We start from the raw sequence: 17591 nt of genomic DNA on the forward strand, positions 1-17591 counted from the left end.
CATGTGGATTAAATGAGTTGATATTTGTAAGGAAACTTACACATAGTAATGCTATTTTTTATACTTTTTATTTTTTATACTATTTTAATACCCTTTAAGATCTAGGTATATATTGTTTCTGTTGTTGTTGTTGCTGATTTTATTTTTAAAAATTTTTAATGTTTATTTTTGAGGGAGGGAGAGACAGAGTGCAAGTAGAGGAGGGGCAGAAAGAGAGGGAGACACAGAATCCAAAGCAAGCTCCAGGCTCTGAGCTGTCAGCACAGAACCTGACATAGGGTTCAAACCCTTGAACTGTGAGATCATGACCTGAGCCAAAGTTGGATGCTTAACTGACTGAGCCACCCAGGTGCCCCATATTGTTGCTGATTTTAAATCAATGTTTTATACTAAGTGATATGCCTTTAGCTCAAGTCTCATGTCATTTGTAAAGAAGTTCTCAGCCAATCTATCCCTAACTGATCTCCCATATCCCCAAACTGGAAAGGGAATGAATATTTGCTGAGTACTCACAAAGTGCTTAAATTTTATATATGTTATAACTGTCTCTTTCACAATGAATCTACAAGGTGTATATGATTAGTTCCATATGACAGATAAGAAAACTGAGGAAAACCTAATTTTACCTCTTCTCTTAGTCTTAGTTTGAGCATATATAAAATGAGGACACGGATACTTCCTTCTCAGAATGTCCAACTAAAGTGACTCATAAACCAGGGCGCCTGGGTGGCTCAGTTGTTAAGCATCCAACTTCGGCTCAGGTCATAATATCGTTGTTAGTGAGTTCGAGCCCTGCGCCAGGCTCTGTGCTGACAGCTCGGAGACTGGAGCCTGTTTCAGAATCTGTGACAACCCCCCACTCTCTCTGTCCACTCCCCAACGCATGCTCTGTCTCTGTCTCTCAAAAAAAAAAAAATAAATGTTAAAAAAAAAAATTTAAAGTGACTCGTAAGCCATGAAATCCTATGATTTTAAAGTTCTGAGGAGTAAATATCACTGTTTTATATGAAAAGTTAGTCTAGGGTCTCCGATTCAAATAAGCTACAACAGTAGTACATATAGAAGATACGTGTAATACATAGTAAATGCCCTTTCCAGCCCCCAGTGGTCAGCAGGTTAGTTTCCAGTTAGTTGCTAAAGGCTGCCATGGTGTTCATCTTTGGCAGCTCCCTCTCCTATAGCACTACTGTTGGCTTTTCTGCAGTGATCATAATGGTAGCCCCCAAAGGAATTCTGCTCTTAAGCAAAGAAAATTGGTATGGGAGAGAGTGGTGTGGTAATCATAGTTCTGTTTCCCATATATTTCCAGTCCTCCTCTCTGGCATGTGGTGGGATTAGTACCTGCACTCTTGAGGTTAGATGTGGTCATGTGGCTTGCTTCGGACTATGAAAAGTGATACATATCACCACCATGAAGCTTATGTGGATGAGCCAGAAATTGTTGTTTCAGGCCATTCATTTTTGGGTTTCTGTTAGGACAGCTTAACCTAACCTATCCTGACTGATGCAAGTGGGAAATGAATTCTTCAATTAGGTTTCCCTGGAAGTTTTGTAATATCAGAGTAGTTACTTTTGAGATCTGCTATGCTGGTTCAGGCTGTAGAAGTGGTTGGAGACAGGAAAATGGAAAAGAGAGAACATAGGAAGTAAAATGTTCCTTGACACCCAGTCAGGTTTGTAGTGGCCACCCTGGCTTGAAATGAGGTGCCTGTTTCTTTGATAAGCATTTGCATTTTATACACAGCTAGGTACTTTTCCACAGAAGCTGCCTATTTTCTTGCTTCCCCACTTTCTGCTAGTAGCACAGTAATTCATTTGGAAGAATGCAGGGCATGTGGTGGACAGTGAGGACACAACAATGGAAAACATGGCTTATTTCAGTCTGGGCCACAGCAAAAGAGAGACAGGATAGAATTGCTTCAAGTCACTCTTCCCAAAAGATTGATCTCAAGTAGTTGCAGAATACTTAAGAGTGTCAAAGGAGCCAGTGTTATGTAAGAGAGACCATTGAATGTCTTACCTCTCATTTTATCCATTGGGTCAGACTTAGCTAAACCTTTAAATATATAACTGAGCTGAAAACAAGAGAAGGGAAGGGAAAGGAAGGAAAAAGAAAAGAAAAGGAAAAGAAAAGAAAGAAATCCCCCTGGAAATCCCTTCCCTTCAGAAATGGGAAGGGAAATTAAAGCCAGAACACAAATCTCATGAACTGATGTCATCAGTATGAAGAGGGATATCAGATTGGATATAGGCTTTAAAGGCTAAGGAATTGGGCTTGAACACCCAAATAAGGCTGAGATGCGGCTTTAGGCCTGTGTGAGGTAGAGAACTTGAACTTACATAAAGTCAGAACCCTTAAGTGATAGAACTAGAAAGATTCTTCCTACTAGCACAGAGAAGTGACCTGAATGTACTTTTCTGCCCTAGGCTATGGGTGGACAAAATGTCTTCTATGAGAAATTTAAAAACTAGGCTTGCCTATACAAGCTGTGGGTGTGGACTATAATTTTCACTACATGCATTTTCACTACAGGACTTTCCTCAGGGCTATAAATTAATGTAAAATGGTTCCCAGACCAGAGAAATTCCTAGAGTGCCAAGCAAGAAACAAATGCAAAGTTCCTTGTAGCAAGATTACCACGATTTCCAGCTCCCCAGGAGGGAAAAAACGTGGTAAGGTAAGCTCACAATAAAAATTATAAACCACACGAGGAAATGATGGATCCTAAATATCAAGATAGTGGGAAAATCCAAAGATACTTTAAATAAGAATATTTTAAATAAGTGAAATAGCATGGAAACCATAAGGAAAAGAACCCATTATGAACTAGAAGAGGCAGATTTGAAAAAGATCTAAATGGAATTTCTAGAAACAAAAAGTATAGTCATTGAAATCATATAAAACCTAATTTGATGTGTTAAACATCTGGATTAAACTTAGAGAAGGCATTAATGAACAGAAAGCCACATTTTGGTAATTATTCAAAATGCAGCATGGAGAGAAAAAAAATGAATGAAGTAGAAGGCTGAGGCATAAAATGAGAAGAATCAGAAACAGGAAATAAAGGTAGTGGTGATCAGATCATATTTAATTGAATCAATAGTGACTGAAAATTTACTAAAGCAAATGACAAAGTGACCCTTAAGAAGCACAATGAGTACCAAGCAGGATAAATAAAAATACATCCACAAAAAGACTTACCTTGGAAAAATGGCAAAATGCCAACTATGAAGTAAAGAAGGACCTAGGAAGGAACATTTCTATGTAAAAAGGATTACTCATCAACAAAATGAAGGCAAGAAGATAATAAGAGGGATGTATTCACAGAGCTGAGTGAAAAAAAATGCATTTTTACAAATCCATTTGTATTTTTAATGTTTATTTATTTTGAGGGAGAGAGTGTGCACTAGTGGGGATGGAGCAGGGAGAGACAGAGAGAATCCCAAGCAGTCTCCCTGCTGTCAGCACAGAGCTGGACGTGAGGCTAAATCTCATGAACTGGGAGATTGTGACCTGAGCCAAAACCAAGAGTCTAATGCTTAATCAACTGAGCCACCCAGGCGCCCTTTAGAAATCCATTTAGACAAAACTGGGTGGTGCCCATTCATAGAATGTTGCTGAATGAGATAATCTAAAGTAGGTAAGAAGGAAATTAAACCCAGAAGGAGAGAAATCAAGAAGCAATGCTAAACCAGGAACTGATAAGCAGTGAACCAGATGTCTGTCTTACCTGAGATATGACACTGGTGGACAGAAAGGGCTCTGGGCATAGGGAGAACTGTAGGTCAGCCTCCATTTACCAGAGGAGAGGGTTTGTACACTGAGGGCACAGGGAGCTCAGTTAATCCTGCAAGGGTTATCCTTCAATTTCAGGAGGATTATTAATTTTGAAAGGTCAATTTTTAAGCCTTGATGTGCAATAAATGCTCATTGGCTGGAGGTCTCAGTGATCAGGCTTCTGATCTCTTTACTTCCCTTTGAGTTGTCCCTCTATGAGGAAGGGACCCCATGTCATATTCTCTGCTCTGGGTCCTGGATCAGTAAGACTTTATATGACAAAACAGTCTTTATAACATTGTACATCCCATCTTGGCTCTTATCCATGCCATGCCAGTCTTAGTTGCCGGTAACCTCTGGAACTTTGGTTCTTGGTATTTTGCCTATTTGGTTTGGACCATGTATTTGCTCACACCCAGATGCTGGCCTTGGTTCATTCCCACCTGGTTTCACTTTTTTCATGCTTAACTGCCCCACCCCCACTTTCTCCAGCCCTCTTCCCCTCAAATCCACAGGTCAGTCTTGATTCCTTCCTATTTGTTGCCTGTTATTCCAGAGTGGGCACTAGCATCTCAAATGGCTCAGTTATAATACCTGAGACTCTGTATATTCATCTCTCTGCCACACCATCTCCCCTTGTTCTTGTTGGTTTAGGGCAATAGTTTTCATATTTAGGACACATCAGAATCCCATGGGTGGATTGTTAAAATAGATTGCGAGGCTACATCCTGGAGTTCCAGATTTTAGTAAATCTGGGGTGGGGTCCAAGAACTTTCATTGTAACAAGTTTTGGCTTATGCTGATGCTGCTGGTCTGAGGGCCACAGTGTGACATCCACTGGGAATCCCTACTCTGCTGTCTTCCCAGAACCACCCTTTTTATGTTTTCCCCAAGTTTTGTTCATACTACTATTATGATATTGTTATGTTATGTTATGTTATGTTATGTTATGTTATGTATTTAAAACATAATTTGTGGGAGTTATTTGTCAATACCTTCATCTAGGGAATAGTCCTTTATCTAGGTGTATCCAGAAACGTTGCAAGTATGAGTCATCTCTTTTAATTTTTATTCAAATAATTTGAAACCTAATGTCTAGCTGCTAAGTTTATAGTCATGGGAAGAGGTAGAAATTTGGTCAAGGAAACTGCCTAGCGGTCTCACAGATAAGTCACATAATTGCAACTGAAACCCTGGTGAGAATAAACTCAATGCCCATGCTCTTGGCCACAATGCTGTCCTGTCTCCACCTCCTTTTTATTTCATAAAGCTATATTGGAAAGAGCCACCATATGACTAGTTATTGGACACATGTACTGGTTACATAGGACGTTCCTGGGAAGATGAAGTCTTGTCAGGGTTAGGGGTCAATGGTGAGGCATTGAAATGACAATTGGATTACTGCCTTCTTTATCCAGAAGAGTGCATAGCTAGTGACCTCAAATATATGATGAGACCAATCACACCAATCACATTATCCAAACTCTCCATGAGGAAAAATGTATGGGCTTCTCAGAAGATGATGTCTTCCTACAACATTGAATAATTTGGGTAGCTATTGTATGCCAGAAAGTTAGTGGTTTCTACAACTGATAATGAACAAATGTAAATGCATTTCAGTCACCTCTGGTCATTGTCTTTGGAGGAAAACATCCCCCTTGGTGTCAGTTTCAAAGGAATCTACTGCTGCATCTTTCTTGCCTGGTTTTGTAAATAGTAAACACTATGAGGTCCAACTCTGGTCACCAATGTGCATAACTGCTAAATGATTTCTGACAGAATCAGGGAATAATTCTTGACTTGGAGCAAAATAACTTCCATTTCCCCAGGAAAAACTGTTGTGTCCTTCCCTTCCCTCTGTTGCTCTCTTGGTGTGTCTCCATCCCTCCTTCCTTCCTTCCTTCCTTCCTTCCTTCCTTCCTTCCTTCCTCCCTCCCTCCCTCCCTCCCTCCCTCCCTCCCTCTTCTTTCTTTCCTGGTATTACTGGCTTTCACCTGCATTTTTTTTTTTTTAATGAGAGAACCACCTTGAACGTTTTTTTGTTTTGTTTTGTTTTGGTTTTTTTTTGCATTAATTCAGCCTCCCATAACCTCTTGTCAAAGCAGGAGGAAAGTTGCCTAATCAAATAGTGTTGATACCAACCATATGTTCCAGAAGTTGAGTTTTCTCTCACTGGTTAGAAAGAGAATTAGATAAGGCTAGTCTTCATATCAATAGTTAACAGTTTAAGAAACAGCAAGAGTCTTGCCTCTCAGATTGCTGACACTTGGCATTTCTTTAAGGCAGTGGTTCTAAACCCTAGTTGCTTAATAGAATCACATGAAGTGCTTTAAAAAAAACATTAATGCCCAATACTTGCCCTCCCTTCCAAGATTTAGATTAAATTAGTCTGGACTGGGACTTGGGTATCAGTATTTTAAAAAACAAATCAAAAGCAGAAAACAATAAAAAATACTCTAGATGATTACAACTGCTTTAAGGTATTGGTCCATAGTATTCTTTTCTTCTTATCCAACATACCTGTGATAAATGACACACTGACCTGAGGACTAATGAGTTTCATAGAAGCCAGGAAAGGGTGTGGACCAGAATTGCTTAGCTCAGCGATTTTCAAATGTGGTCCTGGACCAATAGCATCAGCATTGTCTGGGAACTTGTTAGACATACAAATTCTTGGGCCTGACCCCAGAGCTCTGGGAAGGTACCCAGCAATCCATATCTTAACAAGCCCTGCAGGGCATTCTGATACCCAGTGAAGTTTGAGAACCATTGTGTTGGAGCTTTATTACTCCTTGTGTGTTCCAATCTCGGCATCATGTCAGAGCCTGTTTAGAAATGCAGCTGTCAGACCCTCCTCTAGAGTTACCAAATGAGAACCAGCATTTTAACAGGACCCCTGATCATTTTTATACATACTAAAGTTTGAGAAACACTGTGTTAGAGGAAGTTTGTGTATTTTTAAAAATTCCACTGATCCCTCTTCAAGATATATATATGTGAAGGCAACACTGGCCATTAGGACTGATAAATTCAGAAACCTGTGGCTTAACATAATGCAAATTTATTTCCTGTCCAACTTAATCAGTGGCAAGGGGGGAGCTATGTTCTACACAGTCAGTGTGGAGATGACAGACTGTTGTTTTCAAACTGGGTTTCCAAAGTCACTCTGAATGTGTGTTACTGTCCATTGGAAAAGGGGGGAGGAGAGAGCGGGATTTCTTTGGGATATTCTTGGTCCTGTCCTGGAAGTGATGTGTATCATTTCTCCCCACATTCCATTGGTCAGCAACCAGCCACATAGTTCTGCCCAGATATAAGGCAGATATAAGGGCTGCCAAATATAATGCCAAGCCAGGCAGCTGCTACCCAGCAACACCTCTGTCCCATGCAAGGAAAGCATGGATCTGTGGCAATTAGTTACCAGTCTTTGCCACATTACGGGTTCTGAAACTGACCACATAGGGAAAGAGACATGGGGCTGATCCCACTTACCCAAAATCACTTTGGAGGGGACAACCCTGTCCCTTAGAATTACTCATGTTTTGGTATTGATTATAGATGCCCTCCCATGGTTTTTAAGTTTAAGTCTTCTTAGATATTGGATTCAGAAACTAGTTATCATAGAGATTTAGATACAATGAAAATGTAGGTAGAGAATATGTAGGATAGAGGAAATTGCCAAGAAAAGGGGAGACCTGGTCGACCAATTAATGTTCACTGAAATTAGTGTTTACAAAGCACGTTCACATTTATTATATTTTAGTGTTTTTGTCTATAATTTTCATAAAAGGAAATGAGTCCTGGAGAGGTTAAGAAACTTTTCTGGGGTCACAAAGTTGGTATATCTAAGGCTTTCATATTCAAAGTATATTTCTATTGTGAAACATGACACAGTCATGACAGACTTGAAGATGTCCTCCATCATCCCTGACTCTTGATATTTGCACCCTTGTATAAATCCCTCTGCTTCAGTGTGAGCAGGGCTTGTAATTTACTTCTAACCAATAGAAAATAGCAAAGGTGATGGGATTGTAATATGTTACATAGACTGTCTTGCTGGCAGATTTGCTAGAGAGTGTCTCTCTCTCTCTCCATTGCTGGCTTTGAAGAAGCAAGCTGCCATGCATCCCACAGGCAGAGGAAATGGAATCTGCCAGGGAACTCAGGGAGCATGATGGGTTCTTCTCCAACCGAGCCTCTGATGAGAACCCAGACTCAGCTGCCTTATATGACTAAGCAGAGGACGCAACTTAGCTGTGCCAGGACTCCTGAACCACAAAAACTGTGAAGTAATAAGTGTGAGGTTATTTAAGCCACTACCTTTGTGATTTTCAACTTTCAACTACTTTTGGTTGTATTTTTATGTACTTATGGTGCATGTGGCTTTTGTATGGCCCAATTAACTGACCTGACAATTCTTTCATCACTGATACTGGGTATATACAATTGCATCTTTTCATCCATTTATTTGTTAAACATACAAAATGATAGCTCAGTAGTAGATAGCTCAATAGATTTCTCCCGTTGCTATACCTCTAATAACCCAGGTATCTGGCATTCCTTCAATAGGGGAAAAGGATGATTTGATATCCTTTGTTATAACTTCTTGGCTCAAATTTCCAGCAAACACATGGAAATTACTGATTGTATCTTCTGATAGTGCATTCTGACTCCTAGATGCTATTGTCCACTTCATTTGACTTCTTTTACCAGAAATATTCTCTCATTTATAGCAGCTAATGTAGCAGCTGCATCTTTGTGTTTATGAAATTCCATAAAATATTATGGGTCATTCCCTGTATGCTCTGTTATTTTTTTTAATTTAATTTTATTTTTTTAAAATTTACATCCAAATTAGCATATAGTGAAACAATGATTTCAGGAGTAGATTCCTTAATGCCCCTTACCCATTTAGCCCATCCCCCCTCCTACAACCCCTCCAGAAGCCCTCAGTTTGTTCTCCATATTTAAGAGTCTCTTCTGTTTTGTCCCCCTCCCTGTTTGTATATTATTTTTGTTTCCCTTCCCTTATGTTAATCTGTTTTGTCTCACTTCATATGAGTGAAGTCATGTGATTTTTGTCTTTCTCTGACTAATTTCACTTAGCATGGTACCCTCCAGTTCCATCCATGTAGTTGCAAATGGCAAGATTTCATTATTTTTTGATAGCCGAGTAATACTCCATTGTGTGTGTGTGTGTGTGTGTGTGTGTCTGTATACAGACACACACACACACACACACACACCACATCTTCTTTATCCATTCATCCATCAATGAACATTTGGGCTCTTTCCATACTTTGGCTATTGTTGATAGTGCTGCTATAAACATGGCGGTGCATGTGTCCCTTCGAATCAGCACACCTGTATCCCGTGGATAAATGCCTAGTAGTGCAATTGCTGGGTCGTAGGGTAGTTCTATTTTTAGTTTTTTGAGGAACCTCCATACTGTTTTCCAGAGTGGCTGCACCAGCTTGCATTCCCACCAACAATGCAAAAGAGATCCTCTTTCTCCGCATCCTTGGCAACATCTGTTGTTGCCTGAGTTGTTAATGTTAGCCATTGTGACAGGTCTAAGGTGTTATCTTGTTGTGGTTTTGATTTGTATTTCCCTGATGATGAGTGATGTTGAGCATTTTTTCATGTGTTGGTTGGCCATCTGAATGTCTTCCTTGGAAAAATACCTATTCATGTCTTTTGCCATTTTATTCACAGGATTATTTGTTTTTTGGGTGTTGAGTTTGATAAGTTCTTTATAGATTTTGGCTGCTAACCCTTTATCTGATATGTCATTTGCAAATATCTTCTCCCATTTCACTGGTTGCCTTTTAGTTTTCCTGGTTGTTTCCTGCACTGTGCAGAAGCTTTTTATTTTGATGAGGTCCCAGTAGTTCATTTTTGCTTTGGTTCCCCTTGCCTCCAGAATCATGTTGAGTAAGAAGTTGCTGCAGCCAGGATCAAAGAGGTTTTTGCCTGCTTTCTCCTCAAGGATTTTGATGGCTTCCTGTCTTACATTGAGGTCTTTCATCCATTTTGAGTTTATCTTTGTGTATGGTATAAGAAAGTGGTCCAGGTTCATTCTTCTGCATGTCACTGTCCAGTTTTCCCAGCACCACTTGCTGAAGACACTGTCTTTATTCCATTGGATATTCTTTCCTGCTTTGTCAAAGATTAGTTGGCCATATGTTTGTGGGTCCATTTCTGGGTTCTCTATTCTGTTCCATTGATCTGAGTGTCTGTTCTTGTGCCAGTACCATACTGTCTTGATGATTACAACTTTGTAGTATAGCTTGAAGTCTGGGATTATGATGCCTCCTGCTTTGGTTTTCTTTTTCAACATTGCTTTGGCTATTCGGGGTCTTTTCTGACTCCATACAAATTTTAGGATTGTTTGTTCTAGCTCTGTGAAGAATGCTGGTGTTACTTTGATAGAGATTGCATTGAATATGTAGATTGCTTTGGGTACTATAGACATTTTAACAACATTTGTTCTTCCTATCCAGGAGCATGGAATATTTTTCCATTTTTTGGTGCCTTCTTCAATTTCTTTCATAAGCTTTCTATAGTTTTCAGTGTATAGATGTTTCACCTCTTTGGTGAGATTTATTCCTAGGTATTTTATGGTTTTTTGGTGCAACTATAAATGGAATCAATTCCTTGATTTCTCTTTCTGTCACTTCATTGTTGGTGTATAGGAATGCAACCGATTTCTGTGCATTGATTTTATATCCTGCAACTTTGCTGAATTCATGAATCAATTCTAGCAGTTTTTTGGTGGAATCTTTTGGGTTTTCCATATAGAGTATCATGTCATCTGGGAAGAGTGAAAGTTTGACCTCCTCCTGGCCAATTTGGATGCCTTTTATTTCTTTGTGTTGTTTGATTGCCTAGGCTAAGACTTCCAATACTATGTTGAATAACAGTGGCGAGAGTGGACATCCCTGTCTTGTTCCTTAGGGGGAAAGCTCTCAGTTTTTCCCCATTGAGGATGATATTAGCATTGGGTCATTCATATATGGCTTTTATGGTCTCAAGGTATGCTCCTTCTATCCCTACTTTCTTGAGGGTTTTTATCAAGAAAGGATGCTATATTTTGTCAAACGCTTTCTCTGCATCTATTGAGAGGATCATATGGTTCTTGTCCTTTCTTTTATTGATGTGATGAATCACGTTAATTGTTTTGCGGATATGGAACCAGCCCTGCATCCTAGGTATAAATCCCACTTGGTCATGGTGAATAATTTTTTTAATGTATTGTTGGATCTGGTTGACTAATATCTTGTTGACGATTTTTGCATCCAAGTTCATCAGGGAAATTGGTCTGTAGTTCTCCTTTTTAGTGTGGTCTCTGTCTGGTTCTGGAATCGAGGTAATGCTGGCTTTATAGAAAGAATTTGGAAGTTTTCCTTCCATTTCTATTTTTTGGAACAGTTTCAAGATAATAGGTGTTAACTCTTCCTTCAATGTTTGGTAGAATTCCCCTGGAAAGCCATCTGGCCCTGGACTCTGTTTTTTGGCAGATTTTTGATTCCCAATTCAATTTCCTTACTGGTTATGGGTCTGTTCAAATTTTCTGTTTCTTCCCATTTCAGTTTTGGTACTGTATATGTTTCTAGGAATTTGTCCATTTCTTCCAGATTGCCCATTTTATTGGCATATAATTGCTCATAACATTCTCTTATTACTATTTTTTTTGTTGTTGTTGTGTTGGTTGTGATCTCTCCTCTTTCATTTTTTATTTTATTATTTGGGTCCTTTCCTTTTTCTTTTTGATCAAACTGGCTAGTGGTTTATCAATTTTGTTAATTCTTTCAAAGAACCAGCTTCTGGTTTCATTGATCTGTTCTAGTGTTTTTTTGGTTTCAATAGCATTAATTTCTGCCCTAATCTTTATTATTTCCTGTCTTCTGCTGTTTTTGGGTTTTATTTGCTGTTCTTTTTCCAGCTCCTTAAGGCATCAGTTTAGGTTATGTATCTGAGATCTTTCTTCCTTCTTTAGGAAGGCCTGGATTGCTGTATACTTTCCTCTTATGACCGCCTTTGCTGCATCCAAGAGGTTTTGGGTCGTGGTGTTATCATTTTCATTGACTTCCATATACTTTTTAATTTCCTCTTTAACTTCTTGGTTAGCCCATTCATTCTTTAGTAGGATGTTGTTCAGTCTCCAAGTATTTGTTACCTTTCCAAATTTTTTCTTGTGGTTGATTTCGAGTTTCATAGCGTTGTGGTCTGAAAATATGCACAGTATGATCTCGATCTTTTTGTACTTACTTAGGGCTGATTTGTGTCCCAGTATATGGTCTATTCTGGAGAATGTTCCATGTGCACTGGGGAAGAATGTATATTCAGCTGCTTTAGGATGAAATGTTCTGAATATATCTGTTAAGTCCATCTGGTCCAGTGTGTCATTTAAAGCCATTGTTTCCTTGTTGATTTTTTGATTAGATGATCTGTCCATTGCTGTGAGTGGGGTGTTGAAGTCTCCTACTATTATGGTATTACTATCGATGAGTTTCTTTATGTTTGTGACTAATTGATTTATATATTTGTGTGCTCTCACATTTGGCTTATAAATGTTTACAATTGTTAGGTCTTCTTGGTCCATAGACCTCTTGATTATGATATAATGCCCTTCTGCATCTCTTGATACAGTCTTTATTTTAAGGTCTAGATTGTCTAATGTAAGTATGGCTACTCTGGCTTTCTTTTGTTGACCATTAGCATGATGGATGGTTCTCCATACCCTTATTTTCAATCTGAAGGTGTCTTTAGGTCTAAAGTGGGTCTCTTGTAAACAGCATATAGATGGATCTTGTTTTCTTATCCATCTGTTACCCTATGTCTTTTGATTGGAGCATTGAGTCCATTGACATTTAGAGTGAGTACTGAAGGATATGAATTTATTGACATTATTATGCTTGTAGAGTTGGAGTTTCTGGTGGTGTTCCCTGGTCCTTTCTAATCTTTTGTTGCTTTTGGTATTTATTTATTTATTTATTTATTTATTTACCTTTTCATCTTTTCACCCCTCAGAAAGTCCCCCTTAAAATTTCTTGCAGGGCTGGTTTAATGGTCACAAACACCTTTAATTTTTGTTTGTCTGGGAAATTTTTATCTCTCCTTCTGTTTCGAATAACAGCCTTGCTGGATAAAGAATTCTTGGTTGCATATTTTTCTGATTCAGTACACTGAATATATCCTGCCACTCCTTTCTGGCCTGCCATGTTTCTGTGGATAGGTCTGCTGCAAACCTGATCTGTCTTCTCTTGTAGGTTAGGGACTTTTTTCCCTTGCTGCTTTCATGATTCTCTCCTTGCCTGAGAATTCTGTGCATTTGACTATGATATGCCTTGTCGATGATTGGTTTTTGTTGAGTCTAATGGGGGTCCTCTGTGCTTCCTGGATTTTGATGTCTGAGTCTTCCCTCAGGTTAGGAAAGTTTTCTGCTATGATTTGCTCACATAACCCTTCTACCCCTGTTTCTCTGTCTTCCTCTTCTGGGACCCCTATGATTCTGATGTTGTTCCTTTTTAATGAGTCACTGATTTCTCTAATTCTTAAATCGTGCTCTTTTGCCTTCATCTCCCTCTTTTTTTCTGCTTCATTATTCTCTATAAGTTTGTCCTCTCTATCACTGATAATCTGTTCTGCCTCGTCCAATCTTGCCGCCACTGCATCCATACATGATTGCAGGTCAGCTATAGCATTTTTAATTTCATAATGGCTATTTTTAACTTCTTTTATCTCTGCAGAAAGGGATTCTAATCTATTTTCAACTGCAGCTAGTATTCTTATCATCGTGATTCTAAATTCTGGTTCAGACATCTTGATTGTATCTGTGTTGGTTAAATCTCTGACTGTGTGAATTCCTTCGTTTTGTCATTTTGAAGGGAGAAAAGGAACTAATGAGGTAGAAAAATTGAAATTAAAAAAATTAAAATTAAAAAATATTAAAATTAAAAATTAAAAACACACACACAAAATTCGAATAGATGATGCTAGATCTTAGGTGTGTTTTGGTCTGGGTGTTGAAAGTGGTTTGACAGATTAGAGAAAAAAAGGGAGAGGAGGAAATAGTTTGAGAATTTGAAAAAAAGAATACACTGAAGTAGACTAAAATGAGATGATGGGGTAAAATAGAATTTTAAAAAATATACACAGGGGCGCCTGGGTGGCTCAGTTGGTTGGGCGGCCAACTTCAGCTCAGGTCACCATCTCGCGGTCCGTGAGTTCAAGCCCCATGTCGGGCTCTGGGCTGATGGCTCAGAGCCTGGAGCCTGCTTCCAATTCTGTGTCTCCCTCTCTCTCTGCCCCTCCCCCGTTCATGATCTGTCTCTCTCTGTCTCAAAAATAAATAAAAGTTAAAAAAAAATTTAAAAAAAATATACACAAAAGTAAAGAATATGGTAGAAAAAGAATTAAAGAAAAATATTTTTAATAAAAATTAAAAATAATTATGAATTTTTTCATTTTCTATTTTTAAGAAAAAAGAAAGATGAAAAAGAGAAAAAGATTAAAAAAAGAAATCGCTTGAAAATTTGAAAAACTGAGTACACTGTAGTAGACTAAAATATGATGGAAGTAAAATAGAACTTGAAAAAAAAAATTACATAAAAGCAAAAAATATAGTAATAAAAGTTAAAAATATTTTTAATAGACATTGAAAGTAAAAATGAAGTTTTTATCTTTCTGCATTAAAGAAAAAGAAAAGAATTGAAAAAGAGAAAGAAAAAAAAGGAAATTGAAAATTTGAAAAGATGAGTACACAGAAGTAGACTAAAATACAGTGATGGAAGTAAAGTAGAATTTGAAAAAAATTATACAAAAGTAAAAAATGTAGTAATAAAAATTAAAGAAAGATATTTTTAAGAAAAATTGAAAATAAAAATGAATTTTTTCTCTTTCTGTATTCAAGAAAAAGAAAAGCATTGTAAAAGAGAAAAAGGAAAAAGAAAAAAAATTGAATAGATGAACCTGCTAACAGATTGAAGTAGGACCGGAATTGCTTCGTTTTCCCCTAGAAGTCAGACTATGTAGCTCTTTATAGTCCATAAATTAAGCTGGCAGTGAGACTTGTGTTCTTGAAGAGTGAAGTTGGCCCAGTTGGGTGGGGCTCAGTGTAACAGCTCTCCTCTCCACTAGATGGCGCTGCTATCCTACTGGGGTGGATTGTTGTGGTGCTCGTAGGTGCGTATCCTCATGTGCAGGAGCAGTGAAAATGGCGCCGCCCAGCTACCCAGTCTGTTCTCCCCAATCAGCAATTGTACACCTGTCCTCTGTCTTTAGCTCTCATCAACTCCCCACTTTTTCACTCTCTGTGACCAGGCCCCAGGCAGTACCTCTCTCCCAAGTTTTGTCTCAGATGCGTCTGTTTTCCTTGGCCCCTTACTTCTGAAGGACTGTGGCTTTGACCCCTTCTGCCCCTCTGCAGGAGTGTCTCACTGAGCAATGGCCGAATGAGCAATGGCTGAATATTGGCTGCACCCAGGAATGCCCGCTGGACCCTGCTGTTGCTGGTGCCTCAAGACTGCAGCCAGGTGCCAGCCCGCCCCCCAAAAAGATCGCAAGATAGTGTAGCAGCAGCATTTCATGGATTATGGAAAATCACAACATACATCTGGCACCAGTCTTCACCCTTAATGACCTTGCCCCAGCACCAGCGAATGTGGCCACCTTCCGGGGTCTGCTGGGACCAGGTGGCTTAAACAGTCTCTACCAAATGTCCTTCTAGCAGTGGAACCGCTTTTCCCCATGTGGCCTGAGAACCTCCCAGACTCCACTCTGTTCCTGGGGATTCGTCCTTCCCACCAGAGCACTGCCAGGTATTGAGCTGCAGAGTTGAAGCCTTTGCCCTCCCCTTGTTTACAGTCTTAATGGAATTTAAACCCTCTCCTTTCTCCTTTCTCCCTTTTTAGTTTAATCCCTGCGGCTGTTTCCAATTTTCCACTTTCTCTCCAGCTGCTTTTGGGGAGAGGTGCTTTTCCTGTATTCTCTCCCCCTCCCCAGTCTCCCTTGTCTCTCTGCCCGCAAAAGTGGTTCCCTACCGAGAGGCTTCTCGCTCCCCAAGTTCAGCTCTCTGTGCCATGTACCTGCTGAATTCTGTGGTTCAGGTTGTGCAGATTGTTGTGTTAATCCTCCAATCAGTTTTCTAGGTATGTAGGATGATTTACTATTGGTCTGGCTGTATTTCATGGACACGAGACACATAAAAAGCTTCCATGCTGTTCTGCCATCTTAGCTCCTCCTGTTATTATTGTAAAGCTTTGACAGAATCCTTTTGACCGAATAACTCAAGTATCAGGGCTTTGCTCCCATCTTCAGAGACTTTCCCAATGTAAGAAGCTCATCATTGCCTATTCATCTTGGAGGCTGTGAAGACATCATGAAGAAGGGCAGGACCATGGAAGACAAGGGGAGGGAAAGGAAGGAAGGAGAGTTTGGGGCTCCAGCTAGAATAAGAGGAAAAGGGGCATACCCTGGCTTTATGCTCTTTCTTTCCCTCCAGCCTACTCTGAATATTTTGCTACAACTAGGAAGAAGTCCAAGAGAAGGATGAATGAAATTAACTATACTCTTTTAAGATAGAAGGCAGAGTCTTCTATTTTCTGTCATCAATCAGCTCTAAGCTGATACCAGTACTGAGGCTGTACATATTTGTTTAAAAGTCTATGAACATACATATCTATCTATAGATATACATATAGATAGATGATATAGATATAGATATAGATACAGATACAGATATAGATTAGATATAGATATAGATATAGATATAGATATAGATATAGATATTTTAACGGTCTGTTTCCTTTGTTAAAATTTCCATTATAAGATTCCCTTAAAAAGTGCCTGGGTGGTTCAGTCGGTTAAGGGTCTGACTATTGATTTCGGCTCAGGTCATGATCTCATGGTTCATGAGATCGAGCCCCATGTTGGGCTCTGTTCTGATCACACAGAGCCTGCTTGGGATGCTCTCTCCTTCTCTGTCCCTCCCCCATGCTCACTCTCTCTCACTGTCTCTCTGCCCCTCCCCCATGCTCGCTCACTCTTTTTCTCTCTCAAAATAAATAAATAAATAAATAAATAAATAAATAAATAAATAAGAAAAAAGAGTATATTAGCATACTCATAAGTAATTTTTTGCATATAAAAATCAAAAAGTAAATTTCACTGTTTTATTTACTATAAATTTAATTAATGGGGTGCTGTCTGGGCCAAGTATTGCATTAACATTAAGACCTGGGTCTTCTCCTGGATTGTTTGTTCATTATTTATTTCATTAATCCAACTGCTATTCATTGAGTGCTTCCTATCTGCCACCTGCTACCAATATGACTTAGACCAGGGGTTTGCAAACTACAGTTCACAGGCCAAATCCAGTCTGCTACCTGCTTTTCTATATAAAGTTTTATTGGAACACAGTCATGCCAATTTGTTTACATATTGTGTGTGGCTATCTTTTTCACTAGAGGCTGCATGGGCCACAAAGCCAAAAATATTCACTAACTGGCTGTACAGAAAATGCTTGTGGCCTCTGACTTAGAGAATCAAAGATATTATCCCTGGCTTAGTTTCCTGATCTGAATAATGAGGACATAAATGTCTACCTTGTTCTATTTCTGACATTCTTCTGTGTGTAGAAAAGTGGTATTTAAGATATGAAATAACAGTTGCTGTCATTTATTGAGAACTCATCATGAATCAGGTGGTTGGCTAAGCTAACCATTGAATCCTTACAAAGTAGCCCCCTATCATGGATTTTGGGATAAATGAGGAAACTGGGACATCAAGAGCTTGGTTGACATGGCTAGAG

The sequence above is a fragment of the Panthera leo genome, chromosome B2 (assembly GCF_018350215.1).
Source record: "Panthera leo isolate Ple1 chromosome B2, P.leo_Ple1_pat1.1, whole genome shotgun sequence".
Taxonomy (NCBI): Eukaryota; Metazoa; Chordata; class Mammalia; order Carnivora; family Felidae; genus Panthera; species Panthera leo.